Below are 12,814 nucleotides of genomic sequence, written 5' to 3' on the forward strand. Positions count from 1 at the left end.
CCTGGCGTGCTGCGATTCATGGGGTCGCAAAGAATTGGACATGACTGAGCAACTGAACTGAACTAACTTAGTCTTAAAGTGGAATCCTTGTATGGGAGCTCTCTTACATAGTCTATGTGTGCCCAGTTGCTTTGGTAGGAGAGATGGATCTAATATGAGCATGGTCATGTATACACCAAAGGTGTACTAGCAACCATCACCTTGGGAAGATGCAGGGATAGAGATGGAGAGGCAGGATCCAGAGCCAGGGGTGATCTGAGATTTCTCCACTCACTGGCCAAGTTCACTGTTCCACCCTACTGTGGAAAATTCTTAAAGAGATGGGAATACCAGACCACCTTACCTATCTCCTGAGAAATCTATGTGTAGGTCAAGAAGCAACAGTTAGAAACGGACATGGAACAGCCTGATTCCAAATCAGTAAAGGAATACGTCAAGGCTATATATTGTCACCCTACTTATTTAACTTATATACAGAGTACATCAAGCTGAAATCAAGATTGCCAGGAGAAATATTAATAACCTCAGATATGCAGATGACACCACCCTTATGGCAGAAAGCAAAGAAGAACTAAAGAGCCTCTTCATGAATGTGAAAGAGGAGAGTGAAAATATTGGCTTAAAACTCAACATTCAGAAAACAAAGATCGTGGCATCTGGTCCCATCACTTCACGGCAGATAGATGGGAAAACAATGGAAACAGAGAGACTTTATTTTTGGAGGTGGGGCTCCCAAATCATTGCATATGATGACTGCAGGCTTGAAATAAAAAGACACTTGCTCCTTGGAAGAAAAGCTATGACCAACCTAGGCAGCATATTAAAAAGCAAAGACATTAATTTGCCAACAAAGATCTGTCTAGTCAAAGCTATGGTTTTACCAGTAGTCATGTATGGATGTGAGAGTTGGACTATAAAGAAAGCTGAGCACTGAAGTACTGGTGCTTTTGAACTGTGGTGTTGGAGAAGGCTCTTGAGAGTTTCTTGGATCAAGGAGATCCAACCAGTCAATCCTAAAGGAAATCAGTCCTGAATATTCATTGGAAAGGCTGATGCTGAAGCTGGAACTCCAGTCCTTTGGCCACCTGATGTGAAGAACTGATCCATTGGAAAAGACCCTAATGCTGGGAAAGATTGAAGGTGGAAGGAGAACTGGATGACAGAGGATGAGATGGTTGGATGGCATCACCAACTCAATGGACTTGAGTTTGAGTAAGCTCTGGGAGTTGGTGATGGACAAGGAAGCCTGGCATGCTGCAGTCCATGGGGTCACAAAGAATCAGACACGACTGATCAACTGAGTGACTGCCACCCTACTTGTGGTGGTTTCAGGTTCAGAGTTGCTAGCGTAGAAGCTCTGAGAGTCAGGTCTGTGTTGGCTCCATTCCCTCTAAGTGTGCTCTTTGCTCTCCCAACGCTGGGACCCTCTACCCAGAGGGGGCCTATGCTGGAGCAAGAGGGACTGGAGCAGGATCTCAGCATTGTTTAGGGTGCTGCCTTCTTAAGAATCAAAAATGGGTGCCTGTCACTTCAGATGCATTTTCAGGTTCAAGCCAGCTTTGTCCTTCACAACTGAGCACTCTCCTCAGCCAAGGCAGCCCTGCTCCTTGTCTGGAGCTGCATTGTGGAACTTATGGGGCCAGAGTGGGCACTCAGCTCAGTCAGGCACAAATACTGGACTGGTCATGGGAACCTAGCCAGAACTCCATGCTTTTCATTCTGTTATCTCCACCCTGTTTTAGGAGTAAGCAAGTGTGTGCAGAGTCTTGATCAGCAGAGTCTATGTTTCTTACAGATCTCCTGTTAGTTCTTCTCATTTTTAAATTACCTAAGTGGACTTATCTTCCAAATATTGGACCCCACGACTTGGGCACCCAATATGTGTCTAGAACCACTTACTTCCCAGAAAGGATATCTGCCTTTTAAACCCTGTTTTTTGTCCCCTCCGAGGGCATAGTTCTGAACCTAATCACTTTTCTTTCCTTCCTACCAGATTCTGTGGGGATCTTTCTTTCATTCTTGGTTGTATGGGATTCTTTCTACCAGTATCCAGTTAGTTTTCAGTCATAAGTGCTCCACATGTAAACATACTTTTGATGTGTTCATGAGATGAGGTGAAGTCCTTGTGTTCCTGTGTATGTGTGCTAAGTTGCTTCAGTCATGTCCAACTCTTTGTGAGCCTATGGACTGTAGCCTGCCAGGCTCCTCTGTGGATTCTCCAGGCAATAATACTGGAGTGAGCTTCCTGACCCAGGGATTGAATCCATGTCTCCAAATTGGCAGGCAGGTTCTTTACCACTGGTGCCACCTGGGAAACCTGTCCCTATCTTCCTACTCTGCCATTTTGATCTTTTCTCAATGATGGTATTTTAAATAAAACGTTCTGGATTCATTGGATATCTTTCTGAAAACATGAGTCTTGTATCTTATGTAACACCATAAACAAATATTAATTCCAGGTAAGTCATAGCCTAAATATGAAAGGTATAAAAAAGAAAGGTTCTATAAAAAACACAGACTATAACCAACACAGTAAAGATTCATTAAATAGCACAAAAAATAAAGGGAAAATAGATATGTTAGATTATATTAAATTTATGAAATTCTATTTATTAAACAAAATCACAGAAAGACTAAAAAGTCATACATAAAACTTTTCTATCCATTGTAAATTTACATGTATTGATATACACTGATACATGTCCAAAGACTCAAATCCACAGTGTAAATCAGAGACCTAATAAATGATGAATAAGGGATTTCCACAAGCATTTCATATAATAGAGAAAAAAATAAGCTTAAAATGGGATTCAGTTCAGTTCAGTTCTGTTGCTCAGTCGTGTCTGACTGTGACCCCATGAATTGCAGCACGACAGGCCTCCCTGTCCATCACCAACACGGGGAGTTCACTCAGACTCACGTCCATGAAGTCAGTGATGCCATCCAGCCACCTCATCTTCTGTCACGCTCTATTCCTCCTGACCCCAATCCCTCCCGGCATCAGAATCTTTTCCAATGAGTCAACTCTTCACATGAGGCAGCCAAAGTACTGGAGTTTCAGCTTTAGCATCATTCCTTCCAAAGAAATCCCAGGGCTGATCTTCAGAATGGACTGGTTGGATCTCCCTGCAGTCCAAGGGACTCTCAAGAGTCTTCTCCAACACCACAGTTCAAAAGCATCAATTCTTTGGTGCTCAGCCTTTTTCACAGTCCAACTCTCACATCCATACATGACTACTGGAAAAACCATAGCCTTGACTAGATGGACCCTAGTCGGCAAAGTAATGTCTCTGCTTTTCAATATGCTGTCTAGGTTGGTCATAACTTTTCTTCCAAAAAGTAAGCGTCTTTTAATTTCATGGCTGCAGTCACCATCTACAGTGATTTTGGAGACCCCAAAAATAAAGTCTGACACTGTTTCCACTGTTTCCCCATCTATTTCCCATGAAGTGATGGGACCGGATGCCATGATCTTCTTTTTCTGAATGTTGAGCTTTCAGCCAACTTTTTCACTCTCCTCTTTCACTTTCATCAAGAGGCTCTTTAGTTCTTCTTAGCTTTCTGCCATAAAGGTGGTGTCATCTGCATATCTGAGATTATTGATATTTCTCCCAGCAGTCTTGATTCCAGCTTGTATTTCTTCCAGTCCAGCATTTCTCATGATATAATCTGCATATAAGTTAAATAAGCAGGGTGACAATATACAGCCTTAATGTACTCCTTCTCCTATTTGAAATCAGTCTGTTGTTCCATGTCCAAGTCTAACTGTTGCTTCCTGACCTGCATACAGATTTCTCAAGAGGCAGGTCAGGTGGTCTGGTATTCCCATCTCTCTCAGAATTTTCCACAGTTCATTGTGATCCACACAGTCAAAGGCTTTGGCATAGTCAATAAAGCAGAAATAGATGTTTTTCTGGAACTTTCTTGCTTTTATGATGATCCAGCAGATTTGGCAATTTGATCTCTGGTTCCTCCGCCTTTTCTAAAACCAGCTTGAACATCTGGAAGTTCACGGTTCACGTATTGCTGAAGCCTGGCTTGGAGAATTTTGAGTATTACTTTACTAGCATGTGAGATGAGTGCAATTGTGTGGTAGTTTGAGCATTCTTTGGCATTGCCTTTCTTTGGGATTGGAATGAAAACTGCCTTTTCCAGTCCTGTGGCCAAGGCTGAGTTTTCCAAATTTGCTGGCATATTGAGCACAGCACTTTCACAGCATCATCTTTCAGGATTTGAAACATCTCCACTGGAATTCCATCACCTCCACTAGCTTTGTTCGTAGTGGTGCTTTCTAAGGCCCACTTGACTTCACATTCCAGGATGTCTGGTTCTAGGTGAGTGATTGCACCATCATGTTTATCTGGGTCATTTTTGTACAGTTCTGTGTATTTTTGCCACCTCTTCTTAATATCTTCTGCTTCAGTTAGTTCCCTACCATTTCTGTCCTTTATCGAGCCCATCTTTGCATGAAATGTTCCCTTGGTATCTCTAATTTTCTTGAAGAAATTTCTAGTCTATCCCATTCTGTTCTTTTCCTCTGTTTCTTTGCATTGATGGCTGAAGAAGGCTTTCTTATCTCTTCTTGCTATTCTTTGGAACTCTGTATTCTGATGCTTATATCTTTCCTTTTCTCCTTTGCTTTTCGCCTCTCTTCTTTTCACAGCTATTTGTAAGGCCTCCCCAGACAGCCATTTTGCTTTTTTGCGTTTCTTTTCCATGGGGATGGTCTTGATCCCTGTCTCCTCTACAATGTCACAAACCTCATTCCATAGTTCATCAGGCACTCTATCTATCAGATCTAGGCCCTTAAATCTATTTCTCACTTCCACTGTATAATCATAAGGGATTTGATTTAGGTCATACCTGAATGGTCTAGCAGTTTTCCGTACTTTCTTCAATTTAAGTCTGAATTTGGTAATAAGGAGTTCATGATCTGAGCCACAGTCAGCTCGTGGTCTTAAATGGGATTAAACTTTTAAAAATAATTTTCAGAAAACTATATATGAAAACCACAATGCAAATTATTATTCATCTAAAAGAATGACTAAATTTTTAAAAGGCAGGCAATATCAAGTATTGACAAGATGTCAATTCAAATGAGAAAAACTGAATTATCTTAACTGCCACAGCAAAGTGAGTTTATACTAATAACTTGAATAAAATCTTTGGTGTTATCTATAAAGCTAAACCCATATCAATCCAATGACTCAGCAATTCCATTCCTAGGTAAACACCCAATGGAATTGGGTGTATATGTTCTCCAAAATAAAAGTACTTGAAATATGTATCCATCAGTTGTATGGTGCATAATTGTGATTTATTCACACCATAAAAACTAGGTATCTCTCACAGAGAAAATACTAGGGGAAAGTTGGCAAACACAAATAATGCTTACTCTAGGACTCCACGACTGTTAGTTTCACATTTTCTATATGAATGTTATGCTTCAAAAAAAAAAATTCTATAGATGAGAGAATATTTCTGATTCTGAGATCACATGTTTACCATGTTATTTAAGAGGATACTGAATTAATGATATATAAAGAAATTATTATTCATATTTGACACAAATTGAATCATAGTTTAAATAAATTCATGGCAAGCAGTACTGTTGAAAATGGTAAACAAAAACATGAAGTAGTTTTCTAAGCTTGTTTTATCTTTGTCTGTATCCATTTCTGAATGACTATAATTGGTTGTTTATGTCACATACATTGTTTCAGTGTTTTTCAAGCACTGCTTAATCACAGAAGGTGGGTATTATATTCATTTTATTGTTGAGTGATGGATGTGAAGAGTCTGTCCATACTGAGGATCAGGATTAACTCTTTGGATTTTTTTTTTTTTTTAGTACTCTTTTAAATATACTGACATGTCAAATCACCTAACTCCTGACCTTGGCTTAGTTCAGAAATAATTATCTTAGGATAACTCTTTGACATTTATAGGAAAGAAAGATTTTGGAAATACTGTATATAAACTGGATGTGATCTATTATTAAAATACCTTAATAATGTTAATTGGGTTTCCCTGGTGTCTCAGTGGTAGAGAATCTGCCTACAACATAGGACATGTGGGTTTGGCCCTGGGTCAATAAAATCCCATGGAGAAGGAAATGGCAACCCACTCTAGTATTCTTACTTGGGAAATTCCAAGGACTTCCTACAGTCTGTGGGCTGTAAAAGAGTTAGACATGACTTAGTGACTAAACAACAATTTCATTCTCACAGACATCAGTGAACTCTCTTAATTTTATACCAGGAGAAAGAAAGTAATTTCAGATCAAGCCTAGTTTTTTTCACTCTAAAAATAGAGTTTGTTTCTATTGAAAAATATATATTCAAACGCATGTGCTAAATCACTTCAGTGTCAAGACTCTTTGTGATCCTATGGACTATAGCCTGCCAGACTCCTCTGTTCATGGAAGTCCCCAGTCAACACTGGAGTGGGTAGCTATTCTGTTCTCCAGGGGATCTTCCTGACCCAGGGATGGAATCTGAGTCTCCTATATTACAGGAAGATTCTGAGCTACCAGGGAAGCCATTTATTTTTACAATATTTTTTAAAAATGAAAAAAATATATATAATAAAAGCTTATTTTTATAATTTTTATTTTTGCCTATGGTGGGTCCTTGTTGCTTTGTGAAGGCTTTATCTAGTTGTGGCAAGTGGGGTTTACTCTTCATTGAAGTGACTTCTCTTGTTGCAGAGCACAGGCTCTAGGGACACCAGCTCCAGTTGTTGTGGCATGGCAGCTCTAGGGCATGTGGCCTTCAGTAGTTGTAGCAACTGAGCTCAGACGTGGCAACCTGCAGATTCTAGAGTGTAGGCTCAGCAGTTGTGGTGTACCAGCTTAGTTGCTCCATGGTGTGGAATCTTCCAGGGATTGAACATATGCCCTTTCATTGGCAGGCAGATTCTTATCCCTTGTGCCACCAGGGAAGTCCTAGTACCATATTAAAAAGTACTTTGGTTAAAGATTTATTATCCCCCACCAAAAGTCAATTAATTATTCTCTTAAAATTTTTTTCTTTTTAAAAAGTATAAAATTCACATTGTTCAATGTATCACATTTTTATAACACTGGAGATACTAACATCTCTCAATGCTAGATTTAGTTACCTATGATTGCCTGAGTTCAGATAATTAGTCGTGTCTGATATAATATGCAGCATAATTAATATAACTTAATGGAAAACAATTTTTTTAATGGAAAGCAGTTTTTAAACCCTCATGTATTTCTCAGATTACAGTAATGAAATTAATATCCAAAGGTTACAATAATATCATTTTTGGAAAGTATTCCTTCAGGAATGAATTAAAAATGAGACATTGAGTCATATTTTCTCATGTGATTGATTAGAAAGAATAAAATCAGTATTTTTAAAGCTGATTTATAAGTTAATGTTCAAATTGTTGTTGGCATTTCATTTTGGTAAATAAATTGATCTTACAATCTCTAAAGTTGAGAAAAAATTCTTACAAGGCTAAATAATTGGAGTTTATTTATGTAAAATGACCAAACCAGTAGAAATGTAGAGTTTGAATGAAGTTTTCCAATTTACTTCTATCATAAGTTAAATTGAAATGAATTAATAGTCCATATTTTATATGTTTAAAGAACAACTAGCTAATGTATTTGGAGAAGGCAATGGCACCCCACGCCAGTACTCTTGCCTGGAAAATCCCATGGACGAAGGAGCCTGGTAGGCTGCAGTCCATGGAGTCGCTGAGAGTTGGACACGACTCAGTGACTTCACTTTCACTTTTCACTTTCATGCATTGGAGAAGGAAATGGCAACCCACTCCAGTGTTCTTGCCTGGAGAATCCCAGGGACGGCAGAGCCTGGTGAACTGCCGTCTATGGTGTCACAAAGAGTCGGACATGACTGAAGCGACTTAGCAGCAGAAGCAGCAGCTGTCTTAATAATAGTGAGGTGAGGTGAAGTGAAGTTGCTCAGTCGTGTCCAACTCTTTGTGACCCTGCCAGTTCCATGGTATTCTCCAGGCAAGAATACTGGAGTGGGTTGCCATTTCCTTCTCCAGGGGATCTTCCCGACCCAGGGATCGAACCCAGGTCTCCCACATTGGAGGCAGACACTTTAACCTCTGAGCCACCAGGGAAGCAGTAGACTGAAAAATCACTGTGTTTTCTGAATCATAAATATAATGAATTTGCATGTATTCAGATTTTGGGCTTCCCTGATAGTTGGTAAAAAAAATCCTCCTGCAATGCAGGAGACCCCAGTTCGATTCCTGGGTTGGGAGGATCCACTAGAGAAGGGGTAGGCTACCCACTCCAGTATACTTGGGCTTCCCTGTGGCTCAGCTGGTAAAGAATCCACCTGAAATGTGGGAGACCTGCCTTCAGTCCCTGAGCTAGAAAGATCCCCTGGAGAAGGGAAAGGCTACCCACTCCAGTATTCTGGCCTGGAGAATTCCATGGACTGTTTAGTCCATGGGGTTGCAAAGAGTCAGACACGACCAAGCAGCTTTCACTTCATTTCATTTAGATTTCTAAATCATATCTATGAAAATTATTAGTCTGATTATTGCCACCAAATGTTAGCAAATAATCATTAAGTATTATTTCATATTTAAGCTTTAGAATATGATTCTATAACAAAACATTTTTCTTCTTCCAATACACATTTTTATTTATTTTAATTGGAGTTTAATTACTTTACAATATTACAGCAATTTTTGCCATACATTGACATGAATCAGCTACAGTGTACATGTGTCCCCCATTGAATGCCCCCTCCCACCCTCTTCCCACCCCATCCCTCTGGGTTGTCCAAGAGCACCAGCTTTGAGTGCCCTGCTTCATGTGTTGAACTTGCACTGGTCATCTGTTTTACATATGGTTATATACATGTTTCAAACATATTCTCTCAAATTATCCCACCCTTGCCTTCTCCCACATAGTCCAAAAGTCTGTTCTTTACACCTATATCTGTTTTGCTGTCTTGCATATAGAGTTGTCTTTACCATCTTTCTAAATTCCACATATATGTGTTAATATTCTGTATTGGTGTTTCTCTTTCTGACTTACTTCACTCTGTGTAATCGGCTCCAGTTTCATTCACCTCATTAGAACTGACCCAAATGTGCTCCTTTTATAGCTGAGTAATATTCCATTGTGTATATGTACCACAACTTTGTTATCCATTCATCTGCTGATGGACATATAGGTTGCTTCCATGTCCTAGCTATTGTAAACAGTGCTGCAATGAACATTGGGGTACATATGTCTCTTTCAATTCTGGATTCCTTGGTGTGTATGCCCAGCAATGGGATTGCTGAATCATATGGCAATTCTATTTCCAATTTTAAAAGGAATCTCCACGCTGTTCTCCATAGTGGCTATACTAGTTTGCATTCCCACCAACAGTGTAAGAGGGTACCCTTTTCTCCACCGTCTCCAGCATTTATTGTTTGTAGACTTTTGATGGCAGCCATTCTGACCAGTGGAAGATGGTAACCTCATTGTGGGTTTTGATTTGCATTTCTCTGATAAAAAGTGATGTTGAATATCTTTTTATGTGTTGTTAGCCATCTGTATGTCTTCTTTGGAGCAATGTCTGGTTAGTTCTTTTACACACTTTTTGATTGGGTTGTTCATTTTTCTGGTATTGAGCTGCATGAGCTGCTTGTATATTTTGGAAATTAATTCGTTGTCTGTTGTTTGGTTTGCTATTATTTTCTCCCATTCTGAAGGCTGTCTTTCCACCTTGCTTATAGTTTCCTTCATTGTGCATAAGCTTTTAAGTTTAATTAGGTCCCTTTTTTTATTTTTGTTTTTATTTCCTTTACTCTGGTAGTTGGGTCATAGAAGATCTTGCTGTGATTTATATTAGAGAGTGTTCTTCCTGTTTTTCTCTAAAAGTTTTATAGTTTCTGGTCTTACACGTAGATCTTTAATCCATTTTGAGTTTCCTTTTGTGTATAGTGTTAGAAGGTGTTCCAGTTTCATTCTTTTACAAGTGGTTGACCAGTTTTCCCAGCACCACTTGTTAAAGAGATTCTGTTTACTTCATTGTATATTTTTACCTCCTTTGTCAAAGATAAGGTGTCCATAGGTGCATGAATTTATCTCTGAGGTTTATATTTTGTTCCATTGATCTATATTTCTGTCTTTGTGTCAGTATCATACACCAAATAGCAGCAAATAATTATTAAGTATTATTTCATATTTTAAGTTTTAGAATATAATTCTATAACAAAATTTTTTTCTCTCACGTGAAGTATTTGTTTATTGTTTATTTACTGATATATAATTGATTTACAGTGTTGTTTTACAGGCATATAGTAAAGTGATTTGTATATATATAAATATATATATGTTCATATATGTATATAAAAAATATACATATATACTTTTTCATATTCTTATCCATTGTAGGTTGTTACAATGTATTAAATATATATAGTTCCCTGTGCTATATAGTAGGTCTTTGTTGTTTATTTTTATATACATTATAAAAATATATACATAGTAGTGTGTATCTGTTAATCCCAGACTTCTTATTTATCCCTCACCCTCTGTTTCCCCTTTGGTAACCATAAGTTTGTTTTCTATGTCTTTGAGTCTTTTAAATAAGCTCATTTGTACCTTTTTTTTTTAAGATTCCAAATATAAATGATATCATATGATATGTGGCTTTCTCTATCTAGTTTACTTAACTTAATCTGATAATCTCTAGATCCATACATTTTGGTACAAATGACACTTTTATCCATTTTATGACTTAGTAATATTCCACTGTGTGTGTGTGTGTATACCACAACTTCTTTATCCATTCATTGTGCATGAACATTTAGATTTCCTCCATGTCTTGGCTACTACAAACAGTGTACCCCAATGTTCATCGCAGCACTGTTTATAATAGCCAGGACATGGAAGCAACCTAGATGTCCATCAGCAGATGAATGGATAAGAAAGCTCCATATACACAATGGAGTATTACTCAGCCATCAAAAATAATACATTTGAATCAGTTGTAATGAGGTGGATGAAACTGGAGCCGATTATACAGAGTGAAGTAAGCCAGAAAGAAAAACACCAATACAGTATATTAACACATATATATGGAATTTAGGAAGATGGTAATGATAACCCTCTATGCGAGACAGCAAAAGAAACGCAGATGTACAGAACAGACTTTTTGACTCTGTGGTAGAGGGAGAGGTCAGGATGATTTGGGAGAATGGCATTGAAACATGTATAATATCATATAAGAAATGAATTGCCAGTCTATGTTCGATGCAGGATACAGGATGCTTGGGGCTGGTGCACTGGGATAACCCAGAGGGATGGTACGGGGAGGGAGGAGGGAGGGGGATTCAGGAGTGGGAACTTATGTACAACCGTGGCAGATTCATGTTGATGTATGGCAAAACCCATACAGTATTGTAAAGTAAAAAAATAATTAAAAAAAGATTAACAAAATATTGAAATTCATGTTTGTTTTTTTAAATTAGAGTTTTCATCTTTTCTGAATACATATCCAGGAATTGGTATCAGGGTGGTAGATCACATGGTTACCATAATTTCAGTTTTTAAAAAATAGAACCTGCTCTTCTCCATAGTGGCTACACTAATTTATATTCCTACCAGTGGTATAAAATGGTTTCCTTTTCACCAAACCCTCTCTAGTACTTATTATTTGAAAATATTTTGATGATTACCATTCTGACCTGGGTGGAGTGATACATCATTGTAGTTTTGAGTTTCAGTTCTCTAATAATTAGCAGTGTTGAGCATCATTTCATATGCCTTCTGACCATCTGTATGTCATCTTTGGAAAAATGTCTCTTTGGGTCTTCTACACATATTCTTTCTTTCTTTTTTTTTTTTTTCCATTGAGCTATATGAGCTTTTGGTATATTTTGGAAATTAATCCATTGTTGGTTGACCATTTTCTCCCATTCTGTGGAATTTTTGTTTTGTTTATGGTTTCCTTTGCTACGAAAAAAGCTTTTGAGTTTAATTAGATCCCATTTGTTTTTGTTTTTATTTGCATTACTCCAGGTAATGAATCCAAAAATATATTGCTGTGAATTTATGTCAAGGAGTTTCCGCCTATTTTTCCTCTAGAAAGAAGCCTTATAGAATCTGTCTTGACTTTAGGTCTTTCATCCATTTTGTTTTCATTTTTGTATATAGTATTAAGAGAATGTTCTAATTTCATGCTCCTACATGTAGCTGTCCAGTTTACCCAGGACCTCTTATTGAAGAGACTGCCTTTTCTCTATTGCATATTCTTGCCTCCTATGTCACAGATGAGTTGACCACATGTATGTGGATTTATTTCTGGACTTTGTTTCTTGTTCCATTGATATCTGTGTCTGTTTTTGTGACAGAACCATACTGTTCTGTTTACTGTAGCTGTGTTGTCTGAATAGGAAGCCTAATTGCTCCAGCTCCATTTTTTTTTTTTTTCCTCAAGATTGTTTTGGCTATTCAAGGGCTTTTGTGTCTTCATACAGATTTTAGGGTTATTTTTCCTGTTCTGTGAAAATACGCCATTTGGAATTTGATAGGGATTGTATTGAATCTATAGATTGCTCTGGGTAGTATGATAAAACTCAGCATCCATTTATGATTAAAACTTTCCAGAAAGTGTGGGTAGAGGGTACATACCTCAACATAATAAAGGCCATAGATGACAACCCCACAGCTAATGACATATTCAATGGTGAAAAGCAGAAATCATTTTCTCTAAGATCAGGAACAAGACAAGGATGCCCACTCTTACTGCCTTTATTTCGTTTTGGACTTCTTGAAAACTTTAGAACCATATATGCTGAT

The sequence above is a fragment of the Oryx dammah genome, unplaced genomic scaffold (assembly GCF_014754425.2).
Source record: "Oryx dammah isolate SB20612 unplaced genomic scaffold, SCBI_Odam_1.1 HiC_scaffold_11050, whole genome shotgun sequence".
Classification (NCBI taxonomy): Eukaryota; Metazoa; Chordata; class Mammalia; order Artiodactyla; family Bovidae; genus Oryx; species Oryx dammah.